Below are 21,518 nucleotides of genomic sequence, written 5' to 3'. Positions count from 1 at the left end.
CTTGTTGTCAGAACCGCAAGTCAATATTAAATGGGTTAAAAAAAGCAATAGCTTTAACGGCTAGGTCTCTGACTGAAAACGTACGAAGGCATACGACAATGGCCAATGACACATATACATTAAAATAGTAAATTAAAGAAGCCTTCCGTAACATAAAATGAAAAATCTTACGCAGTAACAGAAATTCAAAAAATAAAGTGGCAGGGAATGCCGTATATACTTTAGCATGAATAATTTGCAAAAGTAAGGGTACCCGTTGTGTAATATCCCAAATGTACTGCAGTAGTTGTTCTTATGTCTGAACATGCAATTTATAACGGAATTGCTAAAATAAGCGTTTGATTTTAGGTCTAACTAACATGACTGCATTAGTATTGGCTGCGACTGGGGCCCCAACTCATCGATGCACGAGAAACGAGAGAATGCAAAAAAATGTAAACAATAACTAGTTAAGTAAATCTTTCAGCCTGAATATCCAAGAAATCGAAGCAGACAGCGACCGTTCGTTAGCCTGATAGGACTCCAATCAGTAATAATGCTAATTATAATAAAATATAGATACAAGAAAAAAATACCTCCTAATAGCAGTATTAGGAAGCAGTAATCTAAATTACGGAGTAATCAGCCACAGATTGAAAAATTGTTATTTCTACATGCCCGTGCATAAACGTATACTGCGAGTACATTTTTGTGTTATACAGCAAAAAAGGCGCGGATATAGCAGTTTCTCATGGAAGGTTGCGATTCCCAGGGAATGGGACCGGCGAAAGGGCATCAGGATCTATCAAGGAGTCTGCCCGTGGAAAATAAGAACTAATAAAATCCTTTACCAAGTACAGTGTAAGGCTGACCCGGACACACTTGGCAAGCGTAGTATACTCAAACACCGTGGCTTTCTTAAGCGATACGGCCGCAGGAGCTAAATCATCGCTATAAAAAAAAGACTATCTAGGTACATCGCCTGCTACGCATCGTTTTGTTCTTCTAACTTCTCGTTCCGTTGATGGTGCCATTGGGGCGCCTAGTCCAGTGATAAATGTAATCGCGCGTCTCATGAGGTATAAAACACCGAGGTGTTTCTGAACAGCATGTTACTACATTACATTATAGGCAGAAAAATATAAAACCGTACGTGTGAAAGTATATGTACTTATCAATTGCAGTGCACGAAAGTACATGGCATGTAATAACATCCCTATTTTATAGGGCTGACCCAGTAAGCGCGTTTAGAAGTTTGTTTATCACATGCGAATCCAGAGGTTGCTTATACGAGTATATTTTATTTGTTCGATACGAGTATTTATTATGTTCGGGGAAAATTGCCACTTTAATTGTTGTTTTTTTGCGTGTATACATTTCTAATAGAAATAATCACTTGTCATGACCTTGTCTCTCTTGAGGGGATGTTGAACCCGCGTTGGGCAAGTCTTACGTACATGTCTACCAGACGTCAACGGACGGACGTTTTACAATATGTACAATTTAATAATAATAGTAATAACTTAATAATGTATAAGGCCTATTGAAGTGACCGACCATCGCAGAACAATGATCCATATGTTCTTTGGTCACATCAGAAATCAATTCACAAGTTCAGTGCATAACTTGGCTAGCCAGGTGGACCCATTGACATATATACAGGTTACTTTTGTGCAGCTTATGGACTTTGGCGTACATTATAGTCGGTCCATATCACTAATACCCAATACTCATAGATCAACAGTAGCTGCAGATGCGTCCCAGCACCGCAACACCCCAAAGATATAGCGGCCGTTCATCTAGACAAAGCTTTTATCACTTTCATTACTATTAATGTTACTGATACTCGTCATAGTTTTACTATATGAACAATATTAGAGGAAGAAAAGCTACCAAGATCATTAGCACCGGCGGCATAGCATGCTACCTCTTCGTCACAGCAACGTACCATTATTACTATCAAAAGTAACATAAAAACGGAATATTTTATGATCATGATATGACGAGGAAGTGAAGAGCTAATATTTCCTATCTATATCTCACACGAGGTGTCAAGAAACAAATCGCTTATGGTCCGAACGGAGCCTATTGTGGCACGTATAAACGTCCGGTGTCAATTCCTGCCCGTAGATTTGCGCCCCCAGAGGGCTGGCGACCTGCTTGTTATTGGCTTTACAGTAATAATTAACGCTGATGCAACGGTCATCTGCAATAGAAAGTCGATAATCGACGCATCTTCATTCCCTACTGACCCATCCATTAGCACCGACTGCTTGATCCATCGCTCGTATACAATTCCACGTATTTGTGGTTCTTTCGACGTTGGTCAACGCCTTTAGCAGATGACACGTCGCCTGTGACTGTACAAGATTACGCTGTACAGCCAATAGCTACGTCTATGTCCAGTTTGCCCACAACAAATGTGTCAATGGTTTCCCCACACAACGCACACTTCTTTTGCATGGGTATATATATATAGTGTATGTATAGGTATGTTGTCCAAGATCAATAAACACAGTTGTCATCAACAGAAGTAACAACGGGTACAAACAATCGACCCATTTAATCGTAGCGGGCTCACGTGTGGAACTATAGTAATACCGTAAAAAGTCATTTCACATCTTGTTTCCACTACCTGCCTTCCGCATGGCGCATTTGTTGTAATTATTATTATTATCATCAATATTGTTGTTGCCGTTGCCAGTGGCGATGGCGGCGCAAGCATCACAGTGGCTCGAGCCCCTTCAAGAAGCTCCTATATCGACAAGGTGACAAAGTAGCAAAATAACAAATAGGCTGAGACAAGTTCTGTAGAATACAAAAGACGCCTCGGCAAGAACAAAGATTACCTTAACGGCAGTAGCCCAGTTAAAATATAAACGGCACCCGAATTAGAATCAATCTCAATGAGTCAAAAATGAATCAAGCAAAACTATAAAAGTTAAACGGCCAAGTAAAACTGGTAAAAGCCTAGGAGATTTCAGAAACTGGATAGCTTTTGGCCATCAATCTGGGGAACAACTTAACATGAGAAAACGAATGGCAGAAAGCGCAAACGTGCGACTTTTTTTAATCCCTTACCAGCGATTTCAACAGGATTTACGGTACAGTTGGCATATAGGTTGAAAGAAAAACGGAAAGAAGGACATTCGCCAGTAACATCAACGGACCCAACGAAAAGGATGACGTCCTTAGAATGAGCAAAATCAGCCATTCAGCTAGGTAGAAATGGCCGTGCTTCGACCCATCAGAGTAACGTGCGGAAAGTTCTGGTGGCAATGGAGAAAATATGGTGGGCATGAATAACGTTTAGTGGCGGCAACTTCGACATTTGCCAACGAATACTAATGCACAACGCTTAAACTTAGCGCAGAGGACATTAATTATCCATAAGAAAAAAAAAAAAAATGTTATTGTTATTATTATTATAATTGGCAGTGCGTTGCGATTCGCAGATAAACTATAATTGAGGTTCGACGGAGCGGCAGAGACGTTTGCTGCACCCCGCGAGAGGCTACAGGCGATACGGGCAGGATCTATCGTGCACGCCTATGCCAAGTCATCCAGGTGCAATGCATTGACGAGATGCACGAGGGAACTTAGTGACTATATCATCATCATCATCATCGATTTTACGATGATGCTGGTAGTAACTTGTTTTTGAAGTCACGCTGGTACCGAAACGAAATGATAATGACTATAGATAGTATTTTTATACTACGTTGAGATGCAAAGCAGCTGTATCTGTATACATGAACCACTGCACAATTACGGCGTAAATCATAGTTACCTTTTATGCATCATTATCTATTGTTCGACACGCTACTATTGACTTTTACCTCATGTCGTCAAATATTTGCGTTCATAAGAAACCGTCAATCGGTGAAACCTCGTTACGGTGATGAAGTTCGAACGAATTCTGTTATTGTTATTATTGTCGCTAGTGTCGCCATAGCAGTTCGTCTAGTTGCAATGAAGTATGTTACAGGACAAGTCTATGGGGCACGCAAGGGGAACGTTTGACAAAATGTTGCATTATTAGTGTTAAAACGAAGATAGAATAGGAGATCGGCGACATTAATCGCCATTTGCCATCAATTACTTTCTAGCTGATTGTCACAGCCATGTTATTCGTTGAAATCATTTTCCTCTATGTCTGTTTCCACTAGCGGGTCGTTTCCTGTCGGCTGCTTTCCTCTGGCTCCGGTTTATATGGAAAGCGGTTGGAGAAAAGCAAATAAAAATCCAAAACGCTACCTCTCACTTGATAAAACTATTGTAGTTATTCGTACTATAAAACATAAAAACGTGCATAATTCGTTACATCGACATAGCTCGCGATGTTTGACAAATGCCATATATTCTCACAAGTTCAGATATACACGCAAGCACGTCACAGATATTGAGAAATTTCCTGCCTTCACGTTATGCCCTCGACGAAGCTGCTGGCCACCTGTAAGCAATCGGACGATTCATTTGTTTTCTATTGTGTGCGCGGTTTGGTCCTTTTTATAGGTGAAAATTACGTAGGCGAAACTTTGTTATAACTACAGACCCCCAGACACAGAGATCTGATGAGAAGCTGCTATGAGAAAACGAATAAGATTTCGGATCGGAAGAGGCTTCTATTTGAAGAAAAATTGATTTCGAGGAAATCGTCATGCTGAAAATGTTCTTATCAGGAACGTGTTGCAAAGGGTATATTGCAGTTTGATGTTGCCGACTGCTGCTGGATGTTCAGCCCATCCGGATGGATAAAGTTTGCTATATAACTTACAGTTTTCCGGTCCTAGAAACCTATCTATCGAAGACGAGAAGCGACACACTGTGCATGAAGAGCTGGCTTTTTTTACGTCGAATAGACGGCGGGAGTGAATTCCACCTACATGAACTCTTCGTAAGGGAAAACTCAGAGAAATCTGTATTGACTGGTTTCAATGAATAGCTCTCATAATAGTACGTTATATGCGTTCTTTGTAAAGCAATACTTTTCGCATGTTGACGAGATCGATATAGATTAAAAGCGATTACGCTATTAACTTTTCCATTAGAAACAGTTATCTGGGAGTAATGGATTTGAACTTTTCGAGTACTATCGATCGAGTTGAAAAAAAAAACGGATAGCACGTGCCTTTGCCGGGGCTCAAACCAGGATACTGCCTTGACCGGAAAAATCTTCGCCCTGCCCATGGCTGGCAATCAGTTCTAAGCTCACGTTTTCAAACTGCTCCATCTAACTGGCCAGAACCCACGTAAATAGTTTAAAGGAGAACAAATATCCGTGTTACACATGGTACATAATAGAACGGTACAAGCCACCGAACGACAGCGAACTATGAACACTGGCGTCAGTTTGTCGACAAAAACAACCAGGACGTATACGTTCATGCATACATAAAGTAAAAACTATCCGACGTGCAAGGAGAGCGGTGCTTCCACTAGGGCACAGACGGATGAAGGAGAGATTCAAGTTAACCGGCGACATGCCTACAGCCTACCCGGTATACATCGATGTAAACATAAATTAAACGAGCTAGCTACAAAACGATTACTCGTTAGTGACGTGTAGTGTCGTTACTTGGATGGGTTCGAAATTCTCTCAAATATTGTATGTTTATCCAGAGCCGCTTTAACAACTTGTCACAAATAAAAAGTATATCTCATATTGTGTACCGTTTCAATATAAGCACGCTCGCAGTTATTATGCATCGCAGAGATGACGGACTTAATGGACCAATGGTTTTCCGCACGCCCCGTTCGCCCAACAAATCGGCAACACTGCCCGGAGGATCAGGCCGTCCGTTATATGGTGAGCATGCCCTTAATCTCGTAATTTGTCCCTTTGTTCCTGCATAATCAACCGATTCGCGTGGCTACTAAGCGAATCCTGAGTAGCTAAGTGAAGCGTGTCTCTTTTCTCCAATGACAAACGTGATAAGTTACTGCCAGCTAGCAGTGCTCTGCTGTTAAAGGCCGCTGTTCTAACGACATGGCACTATACGGTACATCTGTATACATACATATATATATGCGCTGCTGTCAAACGTTATTGTACGCGGTGTTGTTCATAGACTTGTGCAGGGCGTCTTGACATAACACAGATGAAGTCGACGTAACTCAGTACATCTTCCGTGCTCATCGACGATGACAGCAAACATATATCTTTGGCCAGGACGACAAAATGGAGGCGCATGCAACAGCAGAAGAAGTGATTTGTCCGTTCAGCTCTTGAGCCGCAATAGATAAGAGGGCGACGGGGTGAAAACCTCGCCGCCAATGACGTTGATAGTTTCAGACCCAGCCGTACAACATATATGTGGAAATAGTGAATAGCTGCTGCCAACTATTACTGCACTATTTCTACGTGTCGATGTAACTTTAACACTGAGCGTTTGGGCTCCGGCTTTCACGGGCTCGCATGGGTCGCCAAAAGCTGGGTTAAACCGGCACAAAAGTAAAAGATCGACCAATATGAACAGAGGCAGCTAAAATTATAAACGAAAATCAAAAGTTACCAATAGGTCAATCGTCAAATACGAACCGAAATTAAGATAAATCATTGCTGCTTTGGGTAGAATGAAGAACACTAGTATTAATTGGTACGCGGCTGTGCAAGAACAGGGGTGCCGCTGAAAAATAGTAGCTAATAAGTAATCAGTATAACTTGACAGATAGATAAATAGCACATGTACACATACCGCAAATGCATCTTCTATTTATAGATTTAACAACGGTGGATCGAATGGATCCTATTTACTTTATCCGCATCCGCTGTCCTTTCAGCTACCAAAGAGAAGAACAAAACGGAGCTTTGCAACAGCCAGTCAAATGACGATGAGTAATTAATTTTCCAATTTTGCAAAAATATCGCACTTATCGATGGCGACATCAGAATGGACAGCCATATTGGAATAGACCAAACACTGAAACGAGGGGGGTTCGCTGCTATCTAATATATACGCGAGGCATCGATTACTCAATGCTATGTCAACGCAAATTGTGTAAAATTTTAAAATATCTTCCCATAAACTAACAGGTTTAGGGGATGTTCTATATATTGTATCGAAGCTGCATTAACGGCAACAACAGGTCCAGCTGCAAGAGCGGCCTATGCAGGACCGCTAGAGTCGTAGGGTTTACCAATCCTGTCAAAGGCTGATTCAATTCGTTAACACACTTAAGGTGGACGCCGATAACGAGAAACACCATTTTTTAAGAAGCGCTGATAGCTACGGTATCGTGCAAATCTGCACAGGTCTCGATCAAATGATTCCCGCAAAGAAGACCGTAGCAATACGTCCGAAGTTGTCGTTCCCGTGGCCGACGCTATCAAAATATTCTGCAAATCACCACCACAAGGCTAAGTCAGATCAGATCAAACGAGAGAACGTCAGGTTACTACGATGCTAGCCAACTATTCTTAATCGATATTTATCGCTACACGATAGAACGAACATCTACCACTGGCGACGTTTTTAACCGATACTTTGTTGTCCTTCTCCGTCGATCAGCTAGATACTGCTACTATATAATTCAGTTGAACAGACTGCGCGTGGTTATTCTTCCCTCGGATAAGCACGGAATCGGCCAATGGTCACTCGTGACGAAAATCGACGAACGACCTACGGAGACAAAAATGGAACCAGCCAGTGGACGATTTTACTGCCACGCTGATGAATAGCGATCGAACTGCGACAGGAAGTCCGAGCGATGCGACAGGTTCACCAGGTGATCATCGTCATCAGTGGCCCCGGTGGCAACAATATGAGTCACGTAAGATCGCCTTCATTGCAGTGCAATTTCGTTAGCTCAATGTCTACCGGTAAAGCAAGATCATCTGGGTGTCGTTGCTGGCTTACTGGTCTAATCACATAACTGGTTCGTGTTGTAGCAGTGGCTTGTTTGCTATCTGCCCAAACCGGTTAGTTGCTACTGGCGTGTCGTTGTCGGCCAACAGGCGACACGGTACGCCATCACAATGAAAGCCTGACGCATGATAAGTAGCAGCAAGAGGGTTAATGGCAAACGCGACGCGACAGATACATGGCGCATCAGGCACTAATCCTTTCGCGGCGAGATCTGCCTACATTGCCGCGGACTATCGATGATAATAGTATATCTCTTATTATTATTATCTTAAATATTAATATCGTTGTTACGGTTTAAGTTGTTACTGTCGAAGGTGACAGAATTGTTGTGAGTACGCGATCGTTTTGATTCTATGTTGTTATTATGTCTATAATGGACGAACGACTCTATATGATGGGCTGTTAGTGCTGAATGTCTTTTCGGAAGGTCGGAGAAAAGAAGAACAGCGAAAATGCTTGAGCTAATTCCTAGGAATTGGATTGCCTGGTTGCATTGCCTTTTGCTCCGTATTTAGACTTGAAGGCCACAACCTAATGCGGGTATATCTAGATTGGCTACCGAAGAACTCGTTAGCACTCGTCAGAACCCCAGACGCAGAATGAATGGTCTTCAGCAGAAGAAAAAAGATACTCGCATGAAGCCAGCCTGCTTAGTGGTTGGTGCACATACGATGTAGCTATGTACGACACATAGATAGACGTAGTGCCTGAGAAATTAGGGAACGTCTAAACTCTTAGTAATATATCTGAATGATGTGCTGTCCTCAGTCTAAGGTAAGAGCAGTGATGACCCATACACCTGACGGGCCTTTCAATAGATACCACAGGTGACTGTTTTGAACGAGTCTGTAATAAACTATAGCGGAGAAAAAAGGCGAGAAGTACTTAGCTGTTTTAATTGTATCGTGTTGTATTGTCTCTAAGTTGATCTACTTGTCTGGTATACTGGAAGCCAACAAGTCTGCAAAAATATGCTTCAATAAACATGATTTGCTTTTACCCGCTCCGAGAGTTTTACAGTCTGATGCATTAGTAACGCTAACAATGGACGAAATGACTGGCCTTTCCTAAAGCCAGCTAGAATCGTAAAATATTATCCATCCGAACACGTAGAATCTCGCCATCCCTCCTGTTTTCGTCGACAAAAGTCAATGCAAGGCAACGGATTTTCAGGGCGCTTCGGATGCCCCCGTGCTGATTTCCTTGCTTGAAGGCTTTTCTCGTGATGTCGCACGAACACAATGTCAGACGCGCACATCAAACCGTATTATCACTAAAATGGCTGATGAGGAGCCTGATTACGTGCGCACGAGCCACACATGGTGCCGCCATCTTAAAGCTGTTTACAGCTATTGTAGATCTGTTTCGCTTCTCGCATTTTCTTATTGGCTAGCCATCAATTTGTCTATCTGTATATATATGAAGTGACACTTCATGCAAAATCGTTAGTCGCTCATTTTATTTTAAATCCAGCATCCTAAACAACGCTACAGATCAACGCCAAGATATTGAGCCTACTCTCATAAAAACCATTATGCATTACCTATGTATGCTGTATTGTCTTTGTTTAGCCTTCCTGTTCTCTCAGTTGGTATGGGCTCGTCGTCGAACAATGACGAACTTACTCAAGTAATCACACCACCTTTGGCCTACGCTGGACAACCCCAAAAAACAATAACAGTATCCAGAACAGCAGAGACAGCTGCAATCACAGGACAAAATTGCGCGCCAAGTCCGATAAACGGTCCCCTCACGGCTGACTTTTTGACACCTGTTAATTTTCGTTCCTGTTTAGCGCATGCATGGAAGAGCGAAATTGTGTCTGAAATATTAGGCCAAAGCAGCCGCTAAACGTGATACCTGATTAAAGAAGTGCCAACGCGTAGTTCCAATAAGTAACGATAAACTGGAATAGAAATAGAAACACGTGACGTTTACTATCCCCGCTAAAACAGTTAGGATGGACGACCTTCTTCGTTTGTCTTCGTGGCCGGTACTCGACCATCATATGTTATCCCGCTGCCAGTTCAGTCAAGCGTTATCTACGTGCAGCCTGCCTCCCTGTAATAAATCTTGCCAGGAGTACTGGCAGCGTATTCTAGTTGATCCGCAAATAACAACGGGCGCAAACGATTGGAGCGCCTTCTGTTCATTTGCCTTCCTTCAATCACTCAGACGTCACTGAAATGAACCAAGAGTTTGTGCTGAGGTTAGCGCGGGTTAGCGGCCATCCGCATAGGTTATACTGGCTCAAATAGCGCTAAATTATCGGTGGTCCAGCGCCACCCAGCGACAAAACGAAAAGCCCGCAACACAAAGTCCGTTGACTTCAACGTCTCCATTCATCGCTCCTTCTTCTTCCACCTTTTCATTTTCGCAATTCTTACTTAAGGAGGTGGACAGAAATTGACACTTGAGCGACGGTAGCAGTTGCCGTTGGACGTCGAGCGACGAACGAAGGCAAAGCAATGAAACTACGCAGTAGTAAGCGGCGCTTCTTTCCAGAGCGAGCGCAAGAGAAACAGGAAAGGGCGGACCCATGCGGCCGCTGATCGATCGAACCCCGAACCAACCCACAGCGAAACGAGACAGTGGCTCGTACTTTACCGTCGGCATCAGCAAAGCAATGGTCTACATCAATATCGACTTTTATTCCTCTGGCCGACATCTTTACGTTTTATGTAGTTAGCTGGCAATCCTGCCGGGACGGAAATCGCTCTGTTGGCCAGCTCCTCTTGTCCCGTTTTCTGGATGCTACTGACCGCCATAAATGCACTGCTCTATCCCTATTCTATTCTGTTGTCCATTGGCCGCTGCACCGGTCGCCGCTGCCGGACAACACTGAGTCATCGTGAGCCGTCGCGTGTTGGTCGTCGCCTCACGTCGCCGCAACCTTGGTCTTAACAATAAACACGTTATATATATACATATATATATATATACACTGGTAGCAGTAGTAGCATTTGGGAGGAACAAGGGCGAGGAGAAGCACTAGCCGCGAAACTGGGTTTTCGGCTCTTTCGATTTGTGCTGTCTCGCTGCCTCCGTTGCTTTTGCCAACGGCCGTTGGCCCGCCTAGGCCCATCCGTGCGCCATCATCGGTTTTTCTGGTCTTTCGACTTGTGGTGGACGAAACACAGGACGAAGGCGCAAATGCTGCAGCCAAAGACGGGCAAAGCAACTCTTCGCGTCGAAAACAACGAATGCATCCAACCGACAGGCGGGATCAGCCGCCGACGACAACGGCAACGTTGCTTTGGCCGCACTGAAGCCACTCCGGGCGGCGTGGGGATTTCCTTCTACGTATCCTTTATTCTACCTTGGCTTCGTTTAGCACTTCGCGACATGTATGTACTGCTGCACTAACAACCAAGAAGCAACGATGATCACTTCTCTTCGGTTCTTTCGCAGAGAAAACGATAAGGACAGGAAAAATAAAAACAGCTTGATCCACCATATCGTGGGGGGAACCGCGAGCTCTTGAGTAGGGCGAGCTGCGCTCGCGCATGAAATGACAGCGCGCTATTACCGACGGCATCAGAACTAAAAGCGACTATACGTGACCGAAAGCGCGACAGGCAGGTCAAGTTGAACAAAGACAGACGCCAGGGAAAGCTGGAGGATCGACCATCGCTGCTGGTGAACGCGCTCATCGCGTAAGTGGCCGTAAGGCTATCTGTTTGGAAGTTCTGTGTGATAAGTATCACGACAGCTGAAGTACACTTGTTTTACTCATATTGTCATTTGATGTCTATCATCTGGTCGGACCAAGTAGTTTTGTGGTACCTACTGTGTGATACCTAAAGTGATAACTACTGATTCACATATAAGGGGGCTCTTGCGTAGAATACTTTTGTGGGGCGAAATCACGTCTCCTGAAATACGTTTAAATGCATGAAGCAACAAGTACTTACTCGTAGGGGCACATAGTTAGTTTGCTGCAGGAAACTAGGTTTTTAAGAAGTACGCTCAAAATGTAGTTCGCTCGGTCTAAGGGTCATCGGTCAGCGCGCCGAACTTCCAGAGGATGGGGTTTGGCACGGCACGGCCGGAGGAAAAACGACACCCAGTGCATGAAACGGGACTGTGACCGAATCCTCGGGAAGGGAAAATGCTTTTGGAACGCCACTCAAGCGCAACCGTTAGTAGCAAAAGCGGGGGCACATCAGAATAACGACAAAAAGGAAAGTTAGCGATGCAGAGCCACTATATGTATCCGACCGTTCCGACGCGCGTTCATCCTTCTGTAAATCGCGCGTGAAAATCGCCTCATCTTCTTTTCTTCTTCGTCCACGCCGCCGTTGCCCGTGTGGTCCTGGCGCTTTGCCGTCGCTCGCCACTAGAGTGACGCCGCACGCAAGCAAGCCGGCCAACTTCATGCCGAGGGACGAAGCTCCGGAGCAACACCAATCAAGAGCTGGGATGCGCAACACTGGCCTGTACCCTCTGACGTCTACATAAGTTCAGCGTTCTATATGGAGATAGTATATATGGAAGAGTCTGTCGAAGTCAGAAACAGGCGAGAAAGCACACAGACAGTTCAGTCGGTTGGTCCGCATCAAATCGGATCTTCTGTCCTGTTTTTCAGCTTCGGCAGTTCGATGATACCATAAGCACTTTCGTGGGTCGTTTATTACGCTGTGGCTGGCTTGTAGCTTGTCGTAGAAATTCTGGAGGTAAACCGCCAAATACGTCGTCAGCGCCGGAGCCTTCCGCGCGCTGTCTCGCTGCGATCGGAAGTCACTGTGGTGTTCTGCTCACATCACCAGTGTTATAGCGACTACTACCGGCTGAGAACATTGCATATCGAGGACTTGTCGCATTACGACAATCACGCTGTCCAGTTGGGTTGCAGCGCGGTAATCATAAACACCAGTAACGGTGCTGGGAGCATCGCCTGCTATGAATTCCGCTCCATTGAGGAGACGATGGTGGGTTTGGCTCGCAAACGTTATTGTCGTTCTGGGCCGTGGTATTGTTCTTCTCACTCCCCTCTCATGTGGCTCGATGGCGTGACAGTAACAACAGGGACGGCGACGATACCGCAGATGTCGTTGAGGAGGACCGGAGACGATGTCCAGTAACGGCAGGCAACTGACGTCGTAATGTTGCAAGGCGTTTGTCCACACAAATGCAGTCAAGCTTAGATCGATCAACGTAACGATCAATCTAAAAAGAAAAAATGGCAACACTTGTTACACGATTCTACCAACACGCATTGTAAGCATCAATCTAGCCTACGTTTATCCAATATCTACAGTTTTACTTGATGGGTCTACTAAACTGACGTAGACCGATCGAATAGCTAAGCCCTCATCATCCTGATCATCGTAAAACTGTCTCTATTGTACACGCGTACCGAATGTATTATACATGCCCCACTCGAAGTTCATGGCCGCTTGTCATTGTCATCTAGTTTTTTAACCGTTGGGCGAAATAACAGCAATCAGTGTCTTTAACAAGTGACCTAAGCTTCAAATTGTATAGCATCGAAATATATGTACAATTACTCGACTAGGAAGGTGGGCGATTAAATCGATACTCCCATAAAAATCAAGACACGTTGCCGACCTAATTGCTGGTTAAGTGATGCCCAACCATTTAAGCACTGGCCAGCCGTAAACGAGCAATAATTAGACGTCATAGCAGTGGTAATATTTTTTGGGTTGGTGCTAATCGATGTGAGGCATCCCAGTCAGAAACTAAACTTCTGTTATTTAGAAAAATCAATCTATTCAAGCATTTTGTCGAACTAATAGATTTGGCTATGTCGCTCGTTATGGGCAGTTGGAAGGGGCGACGCTTTGGTTTTTTCTTTCGATCGTTCACAGTTTGATTGAGCGCCCTTTATCACACTGCTGTGGGTCGCGAACGAAGAGCTTAGAAAATGCTCAGCTACACGCGCTGACCGGTGACGCTTTGGTTGTGGCACTATATCGTATTCCCAAAATGGACACACAGGGAGATCACTGCAAATATCGACCTATAACTTGGGCACATAGTCTACGTCGTATTTCTTTCTGTCTTTTTTCAGATCGTTGGATACCCATCGCCCAAAATGATCAGGGCCATCTGAACACGTAAATAAGTATTCGGGAGTTCCGGCATCGTACATAGTCAGATCTTTTCGAACAGATGTTTCATCCCGCACAAATTTTACTTCTGACGAAATGCATCGCTCTGTTATTAAATTATGAATAAGAAGCCATAATAGAGCTCCTTGGGACGAAAAGTCATCTAGCCATAATAATGCTATTTTCTTCCCTTTCATCGAGCGTTAGTCGGTAAGGTTAACTAATCACGTGGAAGGCTGTTAATATAATATAGGTATATAGTGAATAGGACGAATTAGCTAACAGCTAGCCATACGTCTACTCATTTAAGCCATTAAAAGATAGCACATCCATGATAGCATCTTTGAGACTGTGTGTTCCTAAGGGTCTGAACTTCCGCTAGACCGAGGCTCGACCTTACACTTATACCCATCGAAGGTCCAAAGTGGATTTTCTGCTAAGAAGAACACTTGCAGGCACTGCAGCTTATTTTCTATCCCTTTTAACCATTTCTCCATAAATGTCCCTGGATGTTGATCGCTCTCCGCTTAAGTCCTACTCTCTGAGGCCGTGGTTGTAGCTACGGCTCAGGAGTTCAGAATCGCTGTGCGGGTCTCTTATAGTTTCGAAAAAGTACATAGGAGTATATCCGCGATATCTGTCGGTCACTTGCTTTCCCGAACTTACCGCTATCCTGTTGACTGCGTCTAGATACTAGTAGTTCAACTGTGTAATAATAATCTATAGGTTGATCTCAGCATGCTAGGCACGTACGTTGCGGGACATAAGCCGGCTCAAAACGAACAAGACTACTCTCTTTTTCCTGGTCCTCTTTTTTTCTATTGAATTTTCAAGAAGGCACCAGCCACGGATGGCGCAAGATAGGACGGACGAAGCTGCCAGCGACCGCCACCCAACACAGCGTCATAAGGTATCGGCTGTGGCGTTCTTATTGGCTGTGCTTTTCTTTTTCTCGTCGAACGAGAAAAAGAAGAAGGTCGAGAACATTGAAGGCAGAGAAAGCCTCAAAACAGAATCGACACAGACTGCAAGTCGGGGCTTGCTTCTTCAGAAGGCCAATCGCTAGCACTCAACCGACCCGGCAATTCGTTTCGAAGTTAGGAAGGACGCGAAAAAGAACTGGTTTGAAGAGTACCCTTTGCTAGAAGCGGCAGCGTGTAGTAGGGGTGGTAGATGTCCGTTGAATACTGACGACCCGGTCGCGGAACATTTCTCTGGGGCCAAACGATGTTCGGGGCAGTTGGGCGTCGGAATTCGGCTAACTGGCAGATAGTTTTACATTAGGCGATATGTATCCGTACCGATGCAGTTGGTACTACACTGCTTAGGTAGCAAGGTGGGATGCCGCCATCTTACACTACGCTCGCCAGTATTAAGTAGAAAAGGACTGCGCCTAGCTACGAAATATAGGAATGTTATAACAGCTTCCCCCTAGGTAGACCACTTCAAGTATGATTTAGTGAGTAAATGAGTGACAAGCCAAGCAGGGAACAATAGCAGCAGTGTACTGGCTTACACGCGTTAGTGCCCGAGAACGTCACAAAAGGCAGTTTATAATGATGCCATCTGGATACGCGCTATAGTGTGGCGATTTCCATATATAGTCCTATAATATATGGGCGAAGATCGTTCATGTTGCTCGTCTTGTTCTCCCTTTTGTTCGAGTAATTCAAGTTCCAGCGATCAGACGCGCTGGTTTGAACTTAAATTGATTTCCTAACTAATCAACGATACTGTTACCCGCAGTTGGGAATTTAGTTGACAATGCTTATGACGCAGTTCTACAGTAAGTCTACTACGTATTTAGTGACGAAAGAACGATCGAATATAGTAATAAGGGCAACGATAATAGCAATAAGGGTTTTCGTTGATTATGTCCTTCTGTTCTACAAACAAATTGACCTGGGCACGATTGACGTCTCTGCTATTAATATTTTTCAATATTACTGATGATAACGAATATACTATGTGATAAAACATTAAAAGTAGAGGCCGGCGTATCTTAACTACAGCTCATCTAAACGCGTAGATTATTTGTTTCCCCAGCTATCGCGCTATAGGATGCTTCACGTTGAATCAAAGCTTCACGACAGGCCAAGTACGTACGGATTCACGCATCAATTTTCATCTGCCGCGCCGATACGATACCCAAATCGTTGTTCGAAAAACTCGGCGCGAGCGAACGCCGCTAAAATGTAAACCAAAGATATACTAGAATATAGGCGGAGATACTAATCTAATATAATATGAAATGTATTACTGCAGCCGCTGTTCCCCATATCAAATACCCCGGAGCGGTACGGAGCAGTTAGTAGATATCTAGCTGATCTGAACACTTTCCGTCTAACGATGTTAATAAATAACGAGTGATGAGACTAATTCAATAAGGGTGCGTAAATGGTCGCTACCTAGAAGTAAATATTAATTAGATTGAGCCCAACAAAACTTCTCGCTCGGGAAGGGATTGATTGAAACAAATTGATGGATGGACAAAAGCCAGCGATCCTAAAGGGAGCTTTTGTACCCGGCTGGCTCTAGCCGCACGTCAGGGGTTATCTTTTCATTTCAATCTATGTTGTATCTTTCTCTTTCAATATACATCGTCTATATTGCCTCGCCATAAACGGAGAAAACAATACGTTACTACTGATGTCTGTACGGATGAACGTGCTGATTGTGCGTGTATGTGCTCGCATCAATGAGAAAACTAACTGCTAGAAGCAGCAGCAATCGTAACGCTGCTATTGCGCTCTATGCAGACTCGTCTGTCCGAAATTAACGCTTGTGACCCGACTGCGATGCAACCATAAGGAACAACGAGCGCTCTCTTCCTGTTTCACTGTATCAGTCTGTCAATTTAGCACGTATAAATCTCGAGTAGCAGCTAAGCAGCTCTGGACACGTCAAAGTACATGACCTGTTTAATAACGTGCCAGGCTAGAAGTAAACACGTATCATAGAAGCCCTACTGAGGGCCAATATTGGTCTTCCAGTTATCTTTGGTTTGTGGCATCGGCATTTGCTGTTGCCCCTAGAAAGTGCCAGCCTCTAACCGTGAAGCAACGGAGCGATGGCGGGAGAAATTTTTATAGAGGTGATTTACGAAACAGACGGCAACTTAAACGCAAACCGGTAGCTATTCTTCATCCTTAACTATATCCATATCTCTGTCGGTCAGCCATAGGACACAGACTGTCCTAGATTCACCACTGGAACGTTGTTTCTACAAAGAAAAAGCTGGAGGAGAATGCGGGATCAACGGAGAGTGTTATCGTTTGGTGTAATTAAAGGCTTTTACGACCTCGTTATTTATAGCCAGCCTTCTGCTTTTACGTCCAAAACTAGGTCTACTCACTCGGGTAGCTCTAAAAAGGTACGTTGTACTTAATTTGTTTCCGACCGGACGCCACGAACCCAGAAGGAAGGGACAATCGCAAAAATGCCGTTACTTAGAAATACTGCAGTCTGCTGCAGGCTAGCTGACGTAGAGGTGCCTGATCTGTTACAATTTTGGCAAGGACAGAACTTTGTCTCCAGACCTCAACGGGTGAGCAATATGAACAGCTTACGATCCGTAGCAACAAAAAGACAAGCCAATATCGTTTTTGACACAATGGTACGATGTTAAGATGGTTGCAGGCTAGATTATTTTCTTCCACAAGAAATCAATGCTGGCTCTGCTGCTGCTGCTGCTGCTGCTGCTGCTGCTAACCAGACCGGCGTCCTCTGTTAATAGTGAAGATCGGCGATGGGACTTAGTACGATAAGACCTATTAGGCGGAAAATTAATGTCCATTGAATTCAATGGATCTTTATTGAATCGTAACGTATTTGGTTGAACTGCAGTGGACAGACAGGAGAGAAAAAACTGTAGAATGATGGCGGTGTATTACTGGAAGATAATACCAAGCTTGATTTTGGCATGATCGAAGCAATCCGCTGCATACGCTTGGCAACAATTTTGTTAAGTGTCAACAGCAATTTAGGCGATTCTGTATAAAATTGAAAAACAGACCCATTGCTTTGGCATCGCTTATAAATACGTAGTAGTATGCTCGAACCTACTCGGTGGATTTTTGTCGCTCTATTATTCTGAGTTTTCCGTTTTTCTCGTTGTTTTTGTTGCTCTTAATTAATTACTGGTATTGTTTTCGATGCGACCCAGTTAACAGGGCATGCTTTTCTAGATGAGCGACACTATGGCGCGTTACTGAAACGTCATTATTAAATACCCTTTTGTTACGATAGATGACAAATGGGTGGAAATAAACGTCATCTACATTAGCTTGTTGCGCGCTGGTGCTGCTACTAGTGAACCGTGTCACGATTTCGCAATTCTTTGGATTTGCAAGGCTTTCCTGAAAAGAGAAACTTTTATCTAGTTCTTATGTTGGCATATGATAACAAATAATATACAATAGGCATACATTTTACTAGGAAACTATATGCGCCGCATGTATTTCTAACGAGGACGATGACGCACCGTCGGCGCATCGAAGTAAGTTAGTACGTAACGAGCTTAGCCTGAATCAGGCCGTTTTAATGTGCATGTACTTTGTAAGTATGGCTTCCGGATCGTCTTGGAAGAACACTGGCCTTCTGTACTGCATCTAGCGGAAGCGTCGAAAACATTTACGCAGTCGTATCGTCGAAGGTGAAGTTGCTGGTTAACAAGCTGACGCTATCGGGTTCGAAACCACGTATTGTTCGATAGTTGAAAATCGTTGAGGCTCGGTAGCTGATAGCTAGGTTATACTTTAATAGGCTCGACGGATCTCAACGAATGCTTTTCCAGAGCAACTCACAATCAGATATATTATAGAGATCCATTACCCAGCTTACTTTTAATTAATTATTATTATTTTGCAAATCGGTATGTTCTAGTACGACGAACCGTTTCAGGCTACTGACTTTCTATCTATTAGCATCGCCATTATTAATCCGTAGCCTTTCACCATATTCACCGTTTACCGCTTGTCGTCACGTTTTAACGTGTCTGTGTGTACGGAAAAGCGCACGAATCGCTTGCATCGTCATGCTGTGAGGGCAACACACTTTGTCAGCGGGCGACAGCTTACGCTCGTTCCGCCGCGACGACAGATGACTGTCACGAAACAAACACCATCGTGGACACGATAACGGCCAACGTAGATCACTTTTGTTCTTTTTAGCCATTATATATCTATCCATAGCTTCCATTCCAGCAATTGGTTACAGAATAATTCAATCACCTATACCAACATCCACAGCTGAAAGCTGCACGTTTGATAACGCCAAAAATCGTTCCTCTCAGTTTTCCAAAGATTTAGTTGATTTGTCATCAATTTTATATTGTTTTTATATATGTTTGCATGTAAAACCATGTATTTGATTCTTAAATTGGTGTCAATCCACAGTCGTTTCATGGCCAGACCCTTGCTAGTCTGGCCCGTCTTGCCTTATGCCCCTGTCGCAGATGATCATATGCGTATCATAAACTCGTAGTACCGAGTCGTTCATCAAATTGTCTATAAATCAATCAGTGCAAAGAGAGACGATCTCAGGAAACAAGAAGAAGATGAAGTTAGCAAGGATTCTGATTCGATCTGCAATAGCAAGAAAAACCACAAAAGCCTAACCGCGACCAGAGCCACTATAGAGCGTACTTGATCGTCATGTTGTCTTTCTGCAAAGACTTCATAGGAATTATAGTACCGGAGTCGAACCGTTCTCTAGTACAGTTTCACTGCGAGCAAATAAAAAGAAACGAAAACGTTGCAAAATGCATTCTTTTGTCCTGTCGCGGTGTCCCGTAGTCCCCTAGAAAAGAGACGCTGTATTCTCGCCCGGAAGACGAGCGGGAAGATGTCGTCCATTGACGGATTAAAAGCTCCATTCCATTTTCTCCCTAAAAGTCATTCGGTGCATACGCAGACCTGTTGTAGCGTCACCATGCGTTTTAACTGCCGTCAAATAAGACAGAGGGCGAGGCCAAAACGCCGATAGCGTCAGGAATTCACAGACATCTCTAGCGTTGAGTGAGTCGGCCATAATGACTGAGTGCAATAAAGGCAACAATGACAACTATTGCTACTACTGCCGTTGTATAGGCGCCAACGTTATCTTGGCATTCGAGAGCTGTGCGAGGTCGCATAATCGCACTTCGTCATTCCGGTCGTGTTTCGTAGCGATGACGGAGTTTACTCGTTGCGTTAGCGCGCTCGATAACAAACTTGATTTGCGCGGTAAAACCAGTGACGAGCGTCAGAGAGGAGCCGTTATAAATATCCTATTTCTACCTGTTTTTTTAACGGGCTGACGCTGATTGGCATGACCAAGTTTGCCGCTTCCATTTCATTATCTGGGTAGCCAACGAGCGTGCTGTCACTTATACCTGCTATCTTCTTCTTGTATATTTGATTACAGTCGTTCCATTATAGAGTGCCATCTTGCGCGTGGCTTGTGGACGGTGTAAATATTTGTATTCAGAAACAGTAATTTGAAGATATTTAGTTGGCGAGCACAACGCATATTGAGAAATAATGTGATGGTTTGTTACGGAAGCTTTTTAGCGCGGTGTTGGTACGTATAGCTAAAACACAATATTTATCTGGAATAAATGACGACCTGTCGCTATTGGCCCCCGGAACGTCATTAATAACAAAGTGCATACATTCACATTAAAGGCTACGGGCATTTCTTAGTGTCTGTCGACATAAATGAGAGTATTTCAAATAAGTGTTTTTTTTTTCATAGTAATTTCTCCGTTAGAGCAAGTCTATGCACAATCCAGAAATTACAAAAATTCTTGGAACCGTTTTTATACGATTCAAACACTTACATCATATATATGCAAGCTTTTATTCGTTTCTAATAAAAGAGAATGTCTATAGAGATCCTAAGCACATCCACTTCAAAAGCGTGTCCTTTTTTTTTTTATTATAGTGATTCCCTATATTTGAACATCATATGGGCCTGTTCGTCTGTGCGCGTATATGCACAGTACTTGGCCGTTTACCGTTCTTCATTTCAGCATTATCTTCCAACTCATATACGAACACAAAGTAAATAAATGAATCACTATATTCGTGTGGTCAGCTGTTTGTTTGTTTTGTCGAATACCGCATTGACCCAGTTACCTCATCCGTCGCGAGATTGACCAACGGAATTCTTGGATGGAAGTCTTCTGCTGAGTTTCACTCGATCAATCCGACCACTTCACATACATTTTTTTTTACTCTTTTTCTCTTGTTTCTGTTCCTTTTCTCTCGTACAACAGGCCCATGCCTTTCGGATACGTGCTGCCGGTGGAAGTCCGGCTATGTCGCCCCAGAGCGCGGAGGGTTCAATAGGCAGTGCCGTTAATTACATCGGCGAGAATGCGTGTGAGCGTGCACAAAATTGCGTCGCTTGTGCACTTCGATCTTAACGCCGTTGCCTTCATAAATTGCCGGTACGGTAGATTCTCCGCTACGGGTGCGGCGCCGTACTTACGTACGACGTTTTTAGGCGGCAAGAAGCATTCAACATTGACCTCAGCGTCCGCTTTCACTTGGATGCAGCACGAACCCCCTTGGATACACACGTACATATATATTTATAAAACAACTTATATATA

At 43.9% G+C, this 21,518-nt stretch overlaps 1 protein-coding gene and 1 long non-coding RNA gene across 8 annotated transcripts in view; one reads left to right on the top strand and one right to left on the bottom strand.

Annotated features, from left to right (window-relative positions):
• LOC111252896 (semaphorin-5A-like) overlaps positions 1 to 21,518 on the bottom strand; it is a 69,857-nt gene that overhangs the window by 39,067 nt on the left and 9,272 nt on the right. For 3 of the 7 annotated variants that reach the window (XM_086992409.1, XM_086992411.1, XM_086992410.1), the window contains one exon: positions 11,762 to 13,016. The exons of the other annotated variants lie outside the window; for them this stretch is intronic. The gene's annotated coding sequence lies outside the window, so the exon portion shown is untranslated. The remainder of the gene's footprint in view (positions 1 to 11,761; positions 13,017 to 21,518) is intronic. 7 annotated transcript variants of the gene reach the window in all.
• LOC147754782 (uncharacterized) lies at positions 17,251 to 21,512 on the top strand. The gene is made up of 2 exons (XR_015329883.1): positions 17,251 to 17,468; positions 21,180 to 21,512. It is a non-coding gene; the product is annotated as an uncharacterized LOC147754782 (long non-coding RNA).

Source organism: Varroa destructor, unplaced genomic scaffold (assembly GCF_002443255.2).
Source record: "Varroa destructor unplaced genomic scaffold, Vdes_3.0 BEIS01000006.1, whole genome shotgun sequence".
In the NCBI taxonomy this organism is placed as follows: domain Eukaryota; kingdom Metazoa; phylum Arthropoda; class Arachnida; order Mesostigmata; family Varroidae; genus Varroa; species Varroa destructor.
The sequence above is the reverse complement of the archived record's forward strand: the minus strand, read 5'-3'. Positions and strand labels throughout refer to the sequence as shown.